This window comes from Pteronotus mesoamericanus, unplaced genomic scaffold, assembly GCF_021234165.1.
Source record: "Pteronotus mesoamericanus isolate MK-2021 breed Mesoamerican mustached bat unplaced genomic scaffold, CSHL_Meso_final scaffold_651, whole genome shotgun sequence".
Lineage (NCBI taxonomy): Eukaryota > Metazoa > Chordata > Mammalia > Chiroptera > Mormoopidae > Pteronotus > Pteronotus mesoamericanus.
The window spans coordinates 7,729,262-7,746,423 of record NW_026555325.1 but is presented as its reverse complement, the minus strand read 5'-3'; the positions used below and the strand labels follow the sequence as shown (position 1 = coordinate 7,746,423).

Genomic DNA, 17,162 nt, shown 5'->3' with positions numbered 1-17,162 from the left:
ATGGCTAGCCATCCCTCTCTGTCTCTATTAACCTGAGCAAAGCAGTAACCACTATTCTCTCAATCTCTGCCCATCAGTCTTAAAAAGATTACCTGTGTCTTTCTCATATTTTTGTTGAGTATATTAAGACATTTTCTTACCTTAATGTAGCATTTGAATAAGAGTGGGACGTCCTCCTTTAAGAAATTTACAATATGCCCTATAATGTTACTGAGATTGTTCCCATAGTTTTAATGTAGAGATAGAAAACAGGTGTTTGCCAAAAACTATTTTTCAAAGTTAAAAAAAAAAACTCTTGGTAACAATTTTAACTTAGCTATCTCCCACAAATGATTTTATAATGAAATAAATTATTTATAAGCTACACAATATACTTATTTAGAAAATATTTTACAGAATTTAGTATCAACTAAATTTATTGATTGGCAAACTTTTGGCACTAAATTATATTTATATTTTTAATGTTACCCTTAAATTGTTTATAACAGTTGCTCAAATTCCATTTTTCTTTAAAACACTGATACTCTGCTACTTGTTTTACATTAATGATTTCTTTTCTCCTAATGGCCCACTGACAAAACAATGTAAAAAGAAAATCAGTTATGTTTCCAGTTTGATTATCTAAACTACTTGGGTATTATAATTTCCTCATTCGATTATAGTCAATTTTGATTTTGGAAATACTATGTTTTCTAAATGTGTAGAAGGGTCAAGATTTGACCAACTTTGTACTTCAAAACAACTTCAATAATGATGCTGAAGTAGCCATAAAAGTCAATGAGCACTGCTTTAAAACTGAGTACACTTTTAGTCCAATATGCTTTAAAAAGTTAAATGCACAAGGTAGAGATAAGCAAGTGGATCTAGCATCCTGTGAATGTGCATATTTACTTTATAATTTTGTAATTATTTAAAAAGAAGCAGCTTTATTATATTTACCCTCAAGGATATGTCACTATGTTTATCTTCACCAATTATGAAGTAAGGGTTAGATTATAAAACCACAAGAGTTTATTTGTGGTCAAGTTCATGATTTATTCAGTTGAGAATTTTCTCTTTGATAAAAGGGTCACTTTGAGAAAGGGCAGGTCTACTCTTCCTTAGTTTAAGTGAAAGCAAGAGTAGACATGCATAAATAATATGCGAGTTCAGCTATCAACTGGGAAAGGGTTGCTATTTTCCCACCTGGGAGAATTGAGAGTTATCTGCAAACTGGAGAATGCCTGATCTCCTTCTTTTTCCAAGCAGTTTTTGTCATGAAATCATAAAATAGAATTTCTTCCCACCTTCCATATTATCTATGCCACTTACTTAAATAAGTATTTTCACCAGAAATGCAGATTTTTCAGCCCAGAATTTCACACCACATTGGACTGAAATTTTCAAAAAGAATATAAAGTGTCAGAATTATTTTTAGTCGGAGCAAGAAGTATTATTTATACCTTGCTATAGTTTTTTATGTAAAAGTTTAACAGAAATTTAACTTGGAGAAAAAATAAAATTTGAATGTCAGTCTCATTAAAGGTTTTTAGCCATGTCCTGTGGAGTCACGGGCGGTGGCACTGATCATGAGGGTGGCGGTGTTTTGAACGGAGAATCACACAGAAAGAATGAGGAAGGGTCAAATTGACCTAGAGCACCAAGACTGCACTCCATAGGCGCTAGAGTTTCGTTATCTCATGGCCTCATTTCCACATGTCTGTGTAGGAGAGATGATTAGGTCTACTTGGAAGGTGAAGAAACTGAGGTTAGCAAGGTTAAACTCCATTTAAGGTTATATTTTTAAGTTAGTAACAGTCTAGAACCAAACACATCACATATTAGAAACTCAAGTTAACTTTTCATATATAATTGTTTGGTCAACATTTGATTAGATTAGCCAAGTGGGATTATATTCACCACTTAAAACCTTTCACAAGCATTCTATCTATCTATCTATCTATCTGCCTGTCTATATATCCATCTATCTATCTACGTTTGTGGAGATTATATATATGAAATCTCCATATATATATATACACACACACACACACACACACATATATATGTATATATATACACACCTGTGTATGTGTATACCTCCCACAAATTCACTGTAATGTTGTAACTCTTTTCTTTTTAATCTTCACCTGAGGATATATTTGTTGATTCCAGAGAGGGGTGAGGGGCAGGGGAGAGAGAGAGAAAGAGAGAGATTGAACCTGTAACCTGGGTATGTGCCCTGACTCAGAATTGAACCTATGGCCTTTCTGTTTATGGGATGATGCTCAAACCAACTGAGTCACATGGGCAAGGGCATATTGTAACTCTTTCAAACCCACAAATGGTGCTAAATTAGTATTGAGCAATTTTTATTTTGAAACAATTTTGACTTTAAATATATCCTATGTCATAACTCTCAGAATGAAGATATTTTAAAGACATACTGGTGGCAATTTGTCTATTTTACCTATCTATCAAATGATCATTGTTACCCGTGGAGGCATTTTCATACACATAGCTAAGTTTTATAACATATTGATTGTTGCTTTATTTATTAGTGCTCTTGTCAACTTTAAGACACTGATAAGTTGATAAAGCTGAGAAATGGGTTCTTTTTATTATCTTATCTACAGTGCATATTATTATAAAGACATTTAACAGCTCTCTTTTGATGATCTAAGAGATAATAAACAAACAAATAAATAAATAAATAAATAGTGAAAGAAAACAAATACTAAGTTTCTGTTCATAGATATATATTCTTGGTGTTTGGTTATTAGACATGGTACTTCAGGAACACATCATCAATATTCCTCTCTTATCAAATTCACCCAGTTAGAGTTTTGCCAAAAATTAGCCACTGGGGAAAACAAAAATGACAGTGAAGAACCAAAGGCATTAACTTAGAGTTCATATGGTGGGCTTGACTTACAGAAGCAAGTGTAGTCAGACTTTGAGTACACATTTTTAAAGTGTTTGTCATGGTAATTTATCTATCAATACAATGATGCAGTTGCTACACTTACTCTTTGGTAATGCTCTGTTGGATACAGGTCCTGTAATAATTTCATATATGCATATAATGCAGCTGAGAATGCTGTGTTCTCCTTTCCTAATTTGTATGCAACTGGACTGCATGTCCCAGCCTTCTCTGTGGTTGCAGGGATCATGTTTAGATTCTAGTCATTGGACTGTGAAGGAATGAGAAGTACCCTGTTTTGGGGACAGCACTTTGAGGCAGTTGGTATACCATTTCTATACTCTCTTTATAAACAATGATGATGAGGCTCAGAAGCAAGGAGAGCCAAAAAATGCAAGGGGCCAGAGTCCCAAATCATAGCCTATCCAAGGGTAAAAGGAGAGAGCCACCTATCCATGGAGCCCCACCTCAAAATGTTTATAAGCATGTTCTAGTTCAATACCAAAATATCTGTTTTGGTTGAGTCGCCATGCATTTGGGTCCATTTGTTATACCAGTCATTTTGATAATGACACTAACTCATATGATGAGAATATTATACAAATAACAAAGTGAATATAAAGAGATATCTTGAACCCATGTATAAAGTATCTACAATTTACACAGTGTTAATATGTATAAAAACATATAATTACATAGAAGATAGCCTTGCCTACTAATTCTGCCTCATTAAGGCCATACCTGATCCTGTCCTGCTTCACTTTCACTTTTCAATATGCTAAATCTCTTGATAAAATTGCATGGTAGACTTCTGTGTACCACATTAGTACAAGCAGGCCTGGCCTCTTTCATGTAGGTAGTAGGCTAATAACTCTTCTTTAAGAAGTTTCCAGACTTTCTGTCCTATAGTGCTCAATATCTGTCAGATTAATGGGGGGAAAATGGGGACAGCTGTAACTGAACAACAACAAAAAACATTTAAAAAATAAGCATAATAGTTTGTCTAAAAGCACTTCAATCATTTTCCCTTTATAATCCTCAATTTTTTACTTATTAAATTTTATTCAATATAACTGCAAGATAGGAAGCCCTTTGCAAGGGCTTTAGAGTCTCTTTATATAGGAGAGAGGGAATAAAAAGCCTCTCTAAGTTGATTTCTGAATCTAAGTTGAAGTCTGAAAGATAACAGTCCTTCCTCCTATCCCCACTGTTACTCAAATACCCTTTCCAAAATCTTCCATAAATATTTCCCAGGCAAATAAACAGCTTCATGTGTCTTAAATCATTATAAAACAACTTTGTGAAAAATTTCACCACCTGAGTTACTTGTTCATAAAAACACTCGAGCTTTGCCTACATAACTCTTTAGGTCCTTGTTCAAGGTCTATGAACACTTATTTCAGTCACAATTAAAAAAAAATAGATTTCTCAACATAGAGGAATATAGGAAAGTAAAAGGAAATGTCATAGAATTAAACACCCACAGTAGAAAGAAGTAAAGGATAAGGATGAGATTAAGAGGTAAAAATCTATAAAAAACATAAGAAAAGTTAAACGTAGGAGTCAATAATTCTCACATTTCAATAAGCATCAATGTCCAGCTGCAATAAAATATAACAAATAATATATGTTTATAATGGGAAGTCATCAAGAAAGCATTATGCTGAACTATGTACATATAAAGCATGGGAAAGTGATAAATATTTGGAGAATTTCTATCCAAAATGTTGAACACTACCTCTTGATGTTTAAAGAGGAAAATCTCATCACTGGGAAAATATAGCTGCCCTAACATAGTTTTCAGAGTGGTGAGATTTCACTCTTTCTATGTCTCTCTCTCTATAGACTTGCATAAAGCATTTTACATACTGATTTTAATTATTGCAATATGCATTTGTTCAAATGTGTTTTTTTTGTATTTAAAAAAGTTTATTGTTAAACCTTTAAAGTATGCAGCAAAGTTAAAAAAAATTATAGCAAACACTCTATAGACACTGCTGAGATTTTACCATTAATTTTTTTATTGTATTTTCTTTTTTTCTTTTTATTTATTGTTCAAATACATTTGTCTCCATTTTCCCATCACCATCTTCCCCTGCCCCATCCTTTCCCACCTCCCTCCCTCAATCCTCCCCCACTTTGGCTTTGTCCATGGGTCCTTTATACATGTTCCTTGATTTGACGCTTCCCCTTTTTTTCCCCGGTATCCACCCCCCTCAATCCCTCTCGTTACTGTCAGTTTGTTTTTTCTTTCAACGTTGCTGGTTATATTTTTCTTGCTTGTTTGTTTTGTTGATTAGGTTCCACTTACAGGTGAGATGATATGGTATTTGTCTTTCGCCCCCTGGCTTGTTTCATTTAGCATAATGCTCTGCAGTTCCATCCATGCTACCGTGAAGGGTATTAGCTCTTTCTTTCTGCTGCATAATGATTTTTATACTTGCATTATTATATAATCTATCTATCAGTTTCTCTATCCATCCTTCATTTGTGTGTTGACCCTCTTTTTAAATTTAATCTTTATTGTATTTTTTTCCCATTACCATCTAGGCGCCCTCTCCCCGCTTCCCCCAGCACTCACCACACTGTTGTCCGTGTCCTCTTTCCTCTTTCCTTTTTGCTCAACCCCTCCTCAAATATTTCTTATAACGGAGAGGTTGAGGAGATAAAATTTAATCGTTCCTAAACTAAAATTATTTAGACCTTGAACTAGAACTTAAGAAATTCCAGTATTTATTTCTAATTATATTACATTCATCTTTAACCTCTTTCTTGTTTTTGTGATAAAAACAACAGAAGGAAGACTCAGTGCTAGAAATTTAAATTAACACAGCAGTGTGGCAAAGTGAAAAGAACAAGGATTTTCGAAACTGGTTCTTGCCACCTACTTTGTGACTCTGAGCAAATCACTTAACATCTTTGACATTCAATTACTCTTTCGGTGGAATGGGGACAAAAGATCTCATGGGAGGCTGTGCATGTTAAATAAGATAATAAATGTAAACAACTGGCACATTATCTGGCATACTATTTACTTTTTGGATTATTTTCGATAAAATTTACTCTATAATTATTTTGATACTAATTGCCTAAGTGTTGAGATGCATGTACACACACTATTGCCATATATGTGATGAGATTAAGGTCTTCTATGTGAATTTTGCTAACATATTTTGTGGTTAAATATTTACCTATAGGAAGTATGAAACTGACTTAGTCAAAATACTTGATGTGGATTTGCTGAAGTGAGATTCAAATCATGTTACTAAGTTTAAGCTTGAGAAGTACCAATATGTCTTGTAAAATAATTATTAGAAATTTTCTTTATGACACTACTTTTCCATTCACATGATTGAGGCTTAGTGTCTTAGAAGAGGCATTCATCTTGTAATGATACAAATGGAAATTCTCAGAGATAATGTTATATGATAAGGTAAAACAATGTGCTGCCAATACCATGGTGTCCTAAGAGGAAGTAAAGAGTTTCAGTAGGATAAGCTGCTAACTAGAGATTATATCCATTTGAGGTAGGATCTTAACATTGCCTTTTTACTAATTCTCTCACATGGATATTTATAGATGAAACTGAAATATCAACACCTGTATGGTAATACACATGTGGATGAGGTAGCTGAGAATAAGATGTCATAGAGAACAGATCAGCTAGAGACGGAAGTAATAGAAAACAAACTCTAGCTATCTATCTTTTAAAGTAACAGGTAACCAACCAGATACGTGCAAGAGAATATAAGGGAATTGCACTGGCAAGAATAGTATTTATGAATCAGAGCAATATAATTTAAGAATTAAAATGGTAAGTCTACCAAGTGATGAAACCAACTTAGAGAAATGGCTAGAGCAAGAAGCAGAAATGAGATGCACTACATGTGAGATTATTGAAAGAGAAATCTATTTAAAAGACAGGGCTCCAGTGGGGAAGAATGAAAGTTCCTGTGACATTACGAGTTGTGTGTCTTCAGAAGATTATTTAACTTCTCCATGCCTCAATTTTCTCATCTCTGAAGTGGAGATCACAATAGTGCATAGTAAGTTTGTAACTGGAATCAAATGAGATAGATACTATTTAAAACATATGGAATAGTTATGGCCTAATTTAGTCCTCAATAACACTGTTTGTTGTGAATTTCTTTTGTATTTGTTATTTTTATTTATCTGTAAATATATGAAATATACTGAGGTTCTGTGCTGAATATTTGGCATGGGATGGGTAACTTTATTTCAATAATTGTAATTTTTCTTAGTTGCCATGGTTTAGGATACATGCAAACAGTTACAAGGAAAATTTCCTTTTTCTCTTTCCTAGAGTGCTTGTAAGACTGATGATAGCTTTTCTCATCATGCTTTTTGCACTCGTCATAATGAGCCTGAAATAGAAGAGGTACTGGTAAGAAAGACAGTCAACACTGTTGCCTGAAAATGCCCTGAGTTGCTGCTAAAGACTAGAATGCTTTTCCCCACCTACCGGTTAAAGAACACAAAAGAAATCATGGCCTGGCAACTGGAGAAAAATCAGGATGACAGTGTCACAAAAGTCACCAAGCAGAGTGATCAAGAAGGCATCTATACTGTGGGCTGCTACAGGAAGGTGAAAATTTAGAAAGGCCAACCATATTCACTGCTGAATACTGTGGACTCAGTGTGACTGCTCAAGTTCAATGCATTATTGATGGCATGTGAACTTGTGATCTCTAGCACAGTATGATCAATCACTTCCCAATTTTGTAATTTATCCACTTAGTGTCAAAATTACCTCAGTTATCAATATAACTGACTTTACGTGGGTTTAAGTCCCCTCATTTGCTTTTGCTTACTTGTCAGACCTGCTGTTATTGTTACAATAATAATTACTTGAATTTAGACAGATTTTTCTGCTCATTCTTAGAAAGGGCTCCCCCTAAAGAGACAAGAGCATGTCCTTTTTCTTTCTTTTTAACTTTACACACTAGCTTGTCTACCTATAATTATCCAATAGAAGAAACACACAAGCTTATAGGTTAAAAATAAAAGGCATATTTTATTAAAATCAGAGCTAGTAAAATCCCCATCTCATAGATCAAGAGGTTCTGGATTTACACTGGGCTTTCAATAATGCCCAACTCCTGATCCAGAGACTTCTAGACACTACCTGATCAGATTGCTTCTAGTTAGAAAGATATGCTTAGGATAGAAGTGCATAGTAGCTGTTTAGAGTCTATTGTACCATTGCATTAAAAAGCTCCTTCTAAATAGTCATTCGACTTCTACCTCAATCAGCAATATGTTTATAAAAGCTGTTTTCTTTCTTGTACAGGTGTCAGATGCATCAGAAAAGTGGAAATGCCCTTTCAGCTCTCCTCAGTGCCATTCCTTGTCAACTTCATGCTGCCGACAGAAACAACATGATACTGAAAACAGTAATGATGTCACTAGAAGTCCTTTGTGACTGACAAAGAACAATGATAGTCAGAGGTGGCTTCTCAGAGAACTCAGAACTCCCTCGATGTCCTCCAGGGGCTCGTCCCTTGATTTATAGGAGGGGTGAAGTGGTCTCTGCATAAGGAAGCAGTGATGGGAAGTGATGTAGGTATGTAAGGATGGCCAGTTATTCTAAAAGTTCTTAGAAGCAGAACAGGCTGAACGCTGAGGTCTTGTTAGGTTCTCCGTAACAAGCACTAGGGGCCCAGAAACATAATGAGTGAAGCATGTTCCTTAACTCTGACACTTGTTGAAATGAGTACAAGGAGGAATTTGTTTGGAAATCCCTCCCCAGTCTTTGTTCCCAGAACCCAGTATTCATTTTCCTATGCCTACATACGTAGCTCTTTAGATAAACACTACTACTGCAACAAATTGTAGTGTGCCAGGCCTTACCAGATGGTTACACTGAATTAAAAATATGTGCAAAAGTAAGTTCTAAAGTGAAAAATGGATAAAGATATAATTCTCACTAATTCCCAAAATTGCCTTCTATTACAGCCATGCTGCTACAAGTACTGCCTTTGTCCACCCCAATCTTTGTTCTCATGGTCATTCTCCTGTGAAATCCTCCATACATCTCTGCTTATGAAATCCTTTCCATTTATTGAGGACCACCTGAAGTCTCTGTCTTTCATAAACTCTTCCTTGATCATTCACATGTAGTAATCCAGCCTTCCTGGATATCACATTGCCTGATGTTTACTTGTCCTTAAATCACAAGTATCCTTTTCAATCATTTAGACTCTCTTTTCTGCTCAACAGAATCTAAATTCCTTCAGATCAGAGGCCATTTTCAAATCCTAACCTTTGCTGAACCCACGTGACATGGACAAGGCAGAACACACCCTGTAGGGAAAAGAATAGGAGTCTGCTGGCTGGGAGTGGATTGCTCAAAAGTATAACCTGCATAACCTAAGCAAGCCAATTAGAGGAAATTTCTTTCAGGAACTAACCGTTCCTCCCAATTTTGCCCTTTCTTTTTAAATGATATTTTTCCATGCTTCATGGGAGAGAAGAAAGTTTAATGGAATTAGAACACCTAGATTCAAATGCAGATACTAACTGATGTTTACCATACAGCTTTGGGAAATTTACTCACTTCCCTGTGCCTCAGCTTCCCCAGCTGTGAAATGGATGGGCCTAATAAAAATAGCTGTCCCTAGCATTGCCCTGAGTATTAATTAAACTAGCATATATAAAGTGCTTAAGACAATGCCCGAAACATTGTGAATGTTTTGAAAGCAGAGCCCAATGGCTGGAAGCCAGTGATCTAGTATCCAGAACTTTATGCTGGCGTTAGAGGAGCTGACTCCTAAGGCACTGGTCAGAGTGCCAGCTCAGGAGCCTTTGGGGGTAATCCCGGATATTTCTGGATTGCCTTTGGTAGCTAGTCATAGCACACCAAACATGTTTGATCTCCCTTCTACAGTATACACTTACTGCTGGGAAGTGTCTCCCCCCAAGACTATACTTCCCTCTCCTTTTGCTTTTAAATGGTGAGTCATGATCTTGCCAATGAAACATAAGCAGAAGAGATATGTGTCACTTCAAGTGCAACTATGATACTCATCTTGCTCATTCCTTTTAATCTTCATTCCCCTTTCACCGGCTTGATGCAGATGTACACACAGTGACCTTAGAAACCACAGGTTACAGGCTCTGAGTTCCTGATTTTCTGCCTGCAGGAAAGCAGCCTGCAGTCAGCAATGCCCATGCTGGACTTCACAAGTGTGAGAAACACAATTCTACACTTATCCATTATCTAGTGTTGGGTTTATTTGTTACAGCAGCTAGTGTTATCCTACCTAATATGTTGCCTGTCAGTTAACTGGAAAAAAGCCAACACATCTTACCAAAACTTAGTAACCCATAAAATATCAAAACTCCAGAAGCACCAAATAAATACATGTAATAATATCTTCCTGCTTACATAGCACTTGTATGTTGGGAAAATTGTGTTAACTTCCATAATAGCTCACCAGTGCTTCTTAGTTCATCCATAAATTTAAATGTTCTGTGTTCCAAAATCTGTCTTAGGGTTTTTAAAGGTACTTATTAAGATCCTTCAATGGGGAAGGGAAGGTTTAGATGTGGAGATTATCATTTATCATCATGACAAACACCAAAGGAGTTTTAGGAAGTTGAACAAGACTAATTTACCATTAAGTTCCAGAGTTTTAATCAATTCCCATCAAATGGACTTATGTGGTATATACAGTAATACAAATAAATATCTTCGTGTGTGTGTGTTAAGTATGGCATCTACCAATACGTAAATGCGGATCTGAATATGAATGGCCTAACATCACATTATCCTTTTAATCCTTAAAATTTGTAACACATTTAATACTTTTAGTTCTCTCCCAGAACACCCAGACTTAGGCCCCATATCTGAGACGCCTTTAGTCCCTGCCTCCCATCAGGTGCTCATGGAATATGCATCACCATCAAAGCTTGACATCTTTGATGCACTGAGGTGGTTCAAAACTCCAAAATCAGTATTAATCTAACCGCTGCCAACATTAATATAAATCATGCTCTTGTGGGTGTGAAATGGATTTGTTTGAGGGTAGCCTTTGTCAAGCACCTTCCCCTCCCAACATACATGGGTCTCAAAACGAGAAAATAAATGGAGATATACATGTCATATGTCTACATTTTTAACAGCTGTAAATCCAGCTAACAAACTTGACAAAATCATCTTAAAAATGATTTCATTTGTTGTAAGAACTAAATATCTTCATACATGTTAAAAGTTTGGAACCATCACTGGCACATACTGAGCATGCAATAAATGTCAGTCCTATTCTAGTTGTTGTTGTTGTTGATGATGATTACTCCCTCTCCTTAAGAGCATTACTTGATGAATAAATGACTTAGTGGTTGATTATTGGGCCTTGTGGCTTCTAAGGACCACAGGGTGCCCTTCTGATGAATGAAACAATGTCCAGAATGGTAGCATCAATACCAGCAGACCCAAAATGCATACCAGAGTGATTATAGCAAACAAAAGACTTTAGATACTGGAGCTTCCACAGACATTAATTTTGTAATAAGTTTAAAAATGAGAATTCTGAGATAATTTATTTAAAATTTACATTTACTTTTATTTATGGTAAGTTAAGTGGAATCTAAATGCTAAAGGAAGGGACTGAATAAAAATACTGATTAAAATCAGCAATTCTGGTATTGTTAAATTAATACTTTGGTTTAGTAATGTTATCACTTAAAACTAATGGGGTCAATATCTATTTCTAGAAACAATCAACAATAGCTGCTAAATTATAGTTCTGTTTCCTAGCATTGCTAAAATTAATGGTCTTGTAAAATTCCTATTATAAGAATATATATTTCAAATACTGAAAGCTCTGCCATAAATTATTTTACATAAATAATTATTTTTAAAAATCAATAAGACTATTTTAAAGTTTTGAAACTAAAAAAAGATTTTTTAAAAGTTGCTTTGGGAGTAATTTATGAAAAAAATTACCCTTCTTTCTATTATAATAATTTTTAAAAGGACTGTCTTTCTTATTAAATTTTTTAATTTAATTTTACAGGCTGTTACTCTATAAATAGAACAATCCATTTTAAATGGATAAGGTGAAGTATATAAATGACATTATTACTGTTGCTACTAACAAGTTTTGAACTATGCATATTTATACATAAATAAAACCAAACCCAAGAGGATACCAATCTAAGTGTGGATGAGTAGTAGAATGGCATACCTATTATTCACTTAGGTTAAGGTGTAAATGGATCAAGATAACTGAATAATATTGGCATCTTCCTGCATTACATATTGAAAAATGCATTGATAAGTAATTTAACTTAAAAAAGTATCAATACTTATAAACTATTAGATATATTCTAACTTCCTTTTTTTACAACATTCTCATATGGCTATAGATACAGATATAGACATTAATCAGGCTAAAATCATTCAAACAATCCTTTAAAAACAATCATTTGATTTTGAATTATTATATAAAAATGTTTTGCATTTTTTAACATGAACACTTAACAAAACAGAACAAATAAAACACGTAGGTGTGCTTGCGTGTGTGATTTAAACACCGTGAGGACAGGCCTAATGTCTTACACATCTTCATAGCCATTGTTGTCCCCTGTACCACCAGAAAATATTTAATCTAAACTTTCCAATTAAGTCCTTCGTATATTTTTGTGAATGAATTGAATTTATTTAACTCGCTGATCTGATATATTTTTATAGACACTATCAAGTCAGGTCAAAATCTCCTAGGCTTTTTCTTTTGGTCTTGTTAATAAGTCTGTACTTCTTTTGCTAAGACTTTGGGCATTTCCCTGTAACCTTCTCAATGCCACTTTCAGGCCACAGAACAGTATTGCTTTTCCCCTCACTGATGATCTCGCTGGCAACTTTGTAAACCCTGTGTGCTTACATCTTTCCATCATTTAAGACCTCGCAGACAAATCTTTCATAGTCCTTGTGGATATCGACAGCTAGCTGATGCTGTTCCTTTCTACCGTGTTACCTGCTACCATCCCAGCTACTTTGATTACCCTCTAACAACCTCTGTGTCTCCCTGACTTTCAATCCCTTCTATTTCTCCTGTCCTACCCACTCCGGCCACCTACTGCTAAAACTATTTGCAACTTACGCAGCATTTACCAGAGTAGTTTTCTCTCCACATTCTTAAAGCGTTTCTATATTGTGTATCCATAATTCAAGCTGACTATACTAATAAAGAGATCACAAACTGAATGTATATGGACTAAAAACACAAGTCAGAGGTGTATTTTATTGACTTACATAATGTGCAAAACATTTGAATTATTTGCTAATATTTAAATCAAGAGAGTTCATGTAAAAAATCCAGATTTCTGACTTCCCCAGAAAAACCAGAAGATGTGGCAATTTTGCTCCATATTCTTGTATGCATCAATGATCTTTAGTTGAAAAGCAGCTGCTTTTTATTTTTTCACTTGGGACAAGCAAACTCCAGTTTACAATTGTTGTCTTTTTCCCAACACTTAAGTCATACCATTTTAATTCTTCACATTACTAGCCACAAGCATTTCAGTCTGTGGTTCTTGCTTGAGTGTCTTCTGACCCTATATCTTATCATTTAGCTCACATTCCTCAATGCTTAGATATTCTATTTTACTAAACCTCAACCAAAACACTTTCACCACCCACATTCTCTACACCTCATCAAGGTCAACAGTTGATGGAAAAATTCATGGCGCTATGTTGACTAAGCCCACCAGCTAGACTGCTATCTGCTTTGAGCTTGACTGGCACTTGGTACCTATCACATTACATTCAGACATTTTCATGAATTATTCAAATTGGTTGCAAACTCCTTGAAAATAATATTCAAATTGTTTATGCTTCTGTGGGGCAAGTATCTAAAGTTGTCTGAGCATCTAATATAGTCCATCAATTTAGGTATTTATTCAAAGCTTGCTACGGATGACTATTTGAAAGAATCAGATTGTCTAGTTATTTCGTGTCATGTGATTTATGAAGACTAGCCAAACGAAATCATTTTTCTTTCTCTTTTTATTTTTCTTTTGACCTCACTTTAGGGTGTGTGAAAGCTACTACATAAGAATTGAGAGGACAAGCAATAAAGACAAGGCTTCACACTTTTGTTAAGAGAGGCCCAGATTTAATGTTTCTTTACTTGACCTTTATATAAACATCTCAGAACAAAGGAGAATGTACAGAGGTTGCGTGTTGTAATTCTTAGGCATATCTTAGTGAGAGAAGGGGGAAAGAGCTTTGAATCTCTGCAGTCTATACCCTCTCCATCCAGGGTTTTCAGCCCTGTAAACTGCTATTGTGTGTACTGCCTTCCACAAAGATTTAAAATTCATCAGACAGACAAAGTGTATATTTAGTACTCACATGAGGGAATACAGAATGCCTTTCAATACATCAAACTCTTAAACCTTTTACATCCTTCATTTTTAAGCTACATGGATTTTGATTTGTACAATTTTAAAAATATTCTGAAGCCTAGTCAATCTAACAGTAAAAAGCACTGTTGCACAGTAAGAAATCAAGAAATACAATTCAGCAAACCTGGCATAGTTGGTCCCCAGGGAGGCTGTTTTCCAATCGGGCTTGCCATAGCCCAGATCCGTCATGTCACGCTAGCCTAACTTACTACTACTGTCTTTCATTTTTTTCCCTTTTTCGGCACACTCCAACTATTTTCTGTTAAACTAGTGCTGTCACAAGAAAACATATAAAAATGCTCTTTTTCAAACACTCGGTTTGGTTCTCTCCTGAACTCTCTGGAGCTACGGATTTCTCTCACTGTCTTCATCAGGGTTGAATGTTGACAGATCAGTGAACCTTACTGGTGATAGTGACAGGCTTGATGCTGTTTTGCGCAAGGTGGAGAATAAAACAAAATAATCATAAAATAGGTTTCTGTGTCTTGAATCTAGAAGGTCCCTGATTCAACAACAAAAGCGTATGTTCAAAGATGATTAGCTTAAGGGCATTTTAGAGATTTCTGATTGTAGCAGCAGTTGGGTGTCTGGCTACTGGGTGAAATATGTATTCCCCTGGGAACAAAGGCAGCAGCAATCTTCTTTTGCTGAGATGGCACCTTCAATAATTCCCTGTATTTATCAGTATTTGTGTCAAGATCTTAGGGATTTCGCCCTTCAGGTGTAGCTAAGAGTAGATGAAGTGCATAGGGTCCTAAAGAGTCCTCTAAGTTATCTGCAAAGAAAAAAAATGTCCCACAGTGTCTTGGAGAATGAGAAGAAAATATTCTCGTGGATGAAAATGTACACAGCACAGAAAAATAGCTCCAAGGTCTCTAAAAGAGGAGAGTGAATAGCCTTTATGTTCATGAAACCCAAGATAAGCTATTCCTTAAAAAATTGTACAGCACAATTTTTTCTCAAGTTAGAATCACTTAACTGTAAAGAAACACATATTTTTAAAAGTTAAAAATGAAAAACAGGTAAACTTATTTTTCCGAATAAAATCAACAGGCTCTGTATGTGCTGTTGCCATGGATTTTTTTTCTGCCTAGACATTCTGCATTTTGTGTACGTGACTTCAAAGGGAAAATGGTTGCTCTGCAGTTAGGAAGTGTAGGATGCATACAAGACAACTGAGTGTGCATACATATGAGTGGCACTCTCCCCATGGCCTGTGGCCTAGAATGACACCTTCTGTCACCATCCAAGGCAGATTCATGTGCTCATGTGGCACTTTTTCCCACATGGGCTTGCACTGGGTTTGGTTCTTTGCACTTGTTGTAAATGCAAAATGCATTTACACAGCATGTGCAAGGGTGTGTGAGTTAGAGAACCATGAGAAAATGCCAAAGAGTTGAGAAGATAATCTTTCATATAATGACTGTGAGACCCTCTCCCAGAGTTTGAGAGATCAGAAAGTCAATTTGCAGAACTGGACATGAAGCATCCCTCCCTTGGCACAAGAGGCGGCTTCCAAGGGCCCAGCTTAATCTGGGTTTAGTCCCCCCTGAAGAGAAAACACAGAGCAAAAGCCTCAGACATTTCCTTAAACTGGATCACAAGTCCATTGGAGCGCATTCTATTTTCTTCATCATTTTGGAAGCAAACTTTCAATGACACATCTGGAATAGCACTTATTTCCAGGGTGACAAGCTGATGCCCTGAAGTGTGATTTCAAGCCTATAGTGAAATCAAGCAGAGACAAAGTGGACTTTGAGAAAGGAAGAAAGTACTTATCATAAGTACCTATAAGGACAGGTAATTAAATTAAGATTGATCTCCTCCAGTATCTTTTTGTGCACATTTTCTATTGAAGTCAAAAGCAGATTTCCCTCCTAATGACAAAATATAGTTTATATTGTCACGAGACAAATTTACATTGACATTAAAGAAAAATAAACTATACAAAATACATGGCCAGGCAATTACATTAATATGTAGTGAGTTTATATCAGTTTAAATATAGCATTATATATTTGTTCAGTATAATATTCCATTTAAAAAAATTCTGGCTGAGCCATCCCACTTCTAGGACTTCAAACTCCTAAGAATTATGCATTTACAGTTCAGATGGGCTTTACACACCTGACTATATACTAAAAAGAACAACAGCAAACTAAGGTCATTCTGCCCATCTATTTTCACTTTACTAAAACCTTTGATTCCTACATATTGAATCTTTTTAAACTCCCCATCTCCCCCCATTCTCCTCTTAGAACCACAGCAATTTTTCTATTGGAATAAATAAAAGGCAGTCGTAAATTTACTTCTATAGGTATTCATTACATGTATGCATATGTATATGTGTACTCATACATACACAAATATGAACAGGATTTCACATTCCAGTAAAGCAACTGCTCAAAGGTGGGAATACAAGGGTGAAATTAAAAAAAGAAATGCAAAAAAAATTAGATTGCCACATTTATATTAACCTAATGTGTTATATATATGTAAAATGGAAGGAGAAAAAATAAAGATCAGATTGGAAGTTGGCAGAGTAGGTTGTGTCTATTAGAAAGAAAACCATGGGCCAGGATTCAGAACAGGGTTTCAGACTTCAGTTCTGCCATTTAACAAAAAAAAAAAAAAAAAATGTGATGATGAAGATGGTCATTCACTTCTATGGTCATTCACCTCTTTTTATCTTACCATGAAAGGTATAACACAATTTTTCACAGAGGCCACTGAGCAGGTTAAATATGAAAACACTCTAAACTCAAATACACTTGGCAAATGTAAATGAAGAAGATTAAATCACAACCCTGAGATTTTGTTAGAAAAGTTA

At 35.4% G+C, this 17,162-nt stretch overlaps 1 protein-coding gene across 1 annotated transcript in view; it reads right to left on the bottom strand.

Annotated features, from left to right (window-relative positions):
• ARHGAP15 (Rho GTPase activating protein 15) overlaps positions 1–17,162 on the bottom strand; it is a 609,081-nt gene that overhangs the window by 436,688 nt on the left and 155,231 nt on the right. The gene's annotated exons all lie outside the window — the stretch shown is intronic.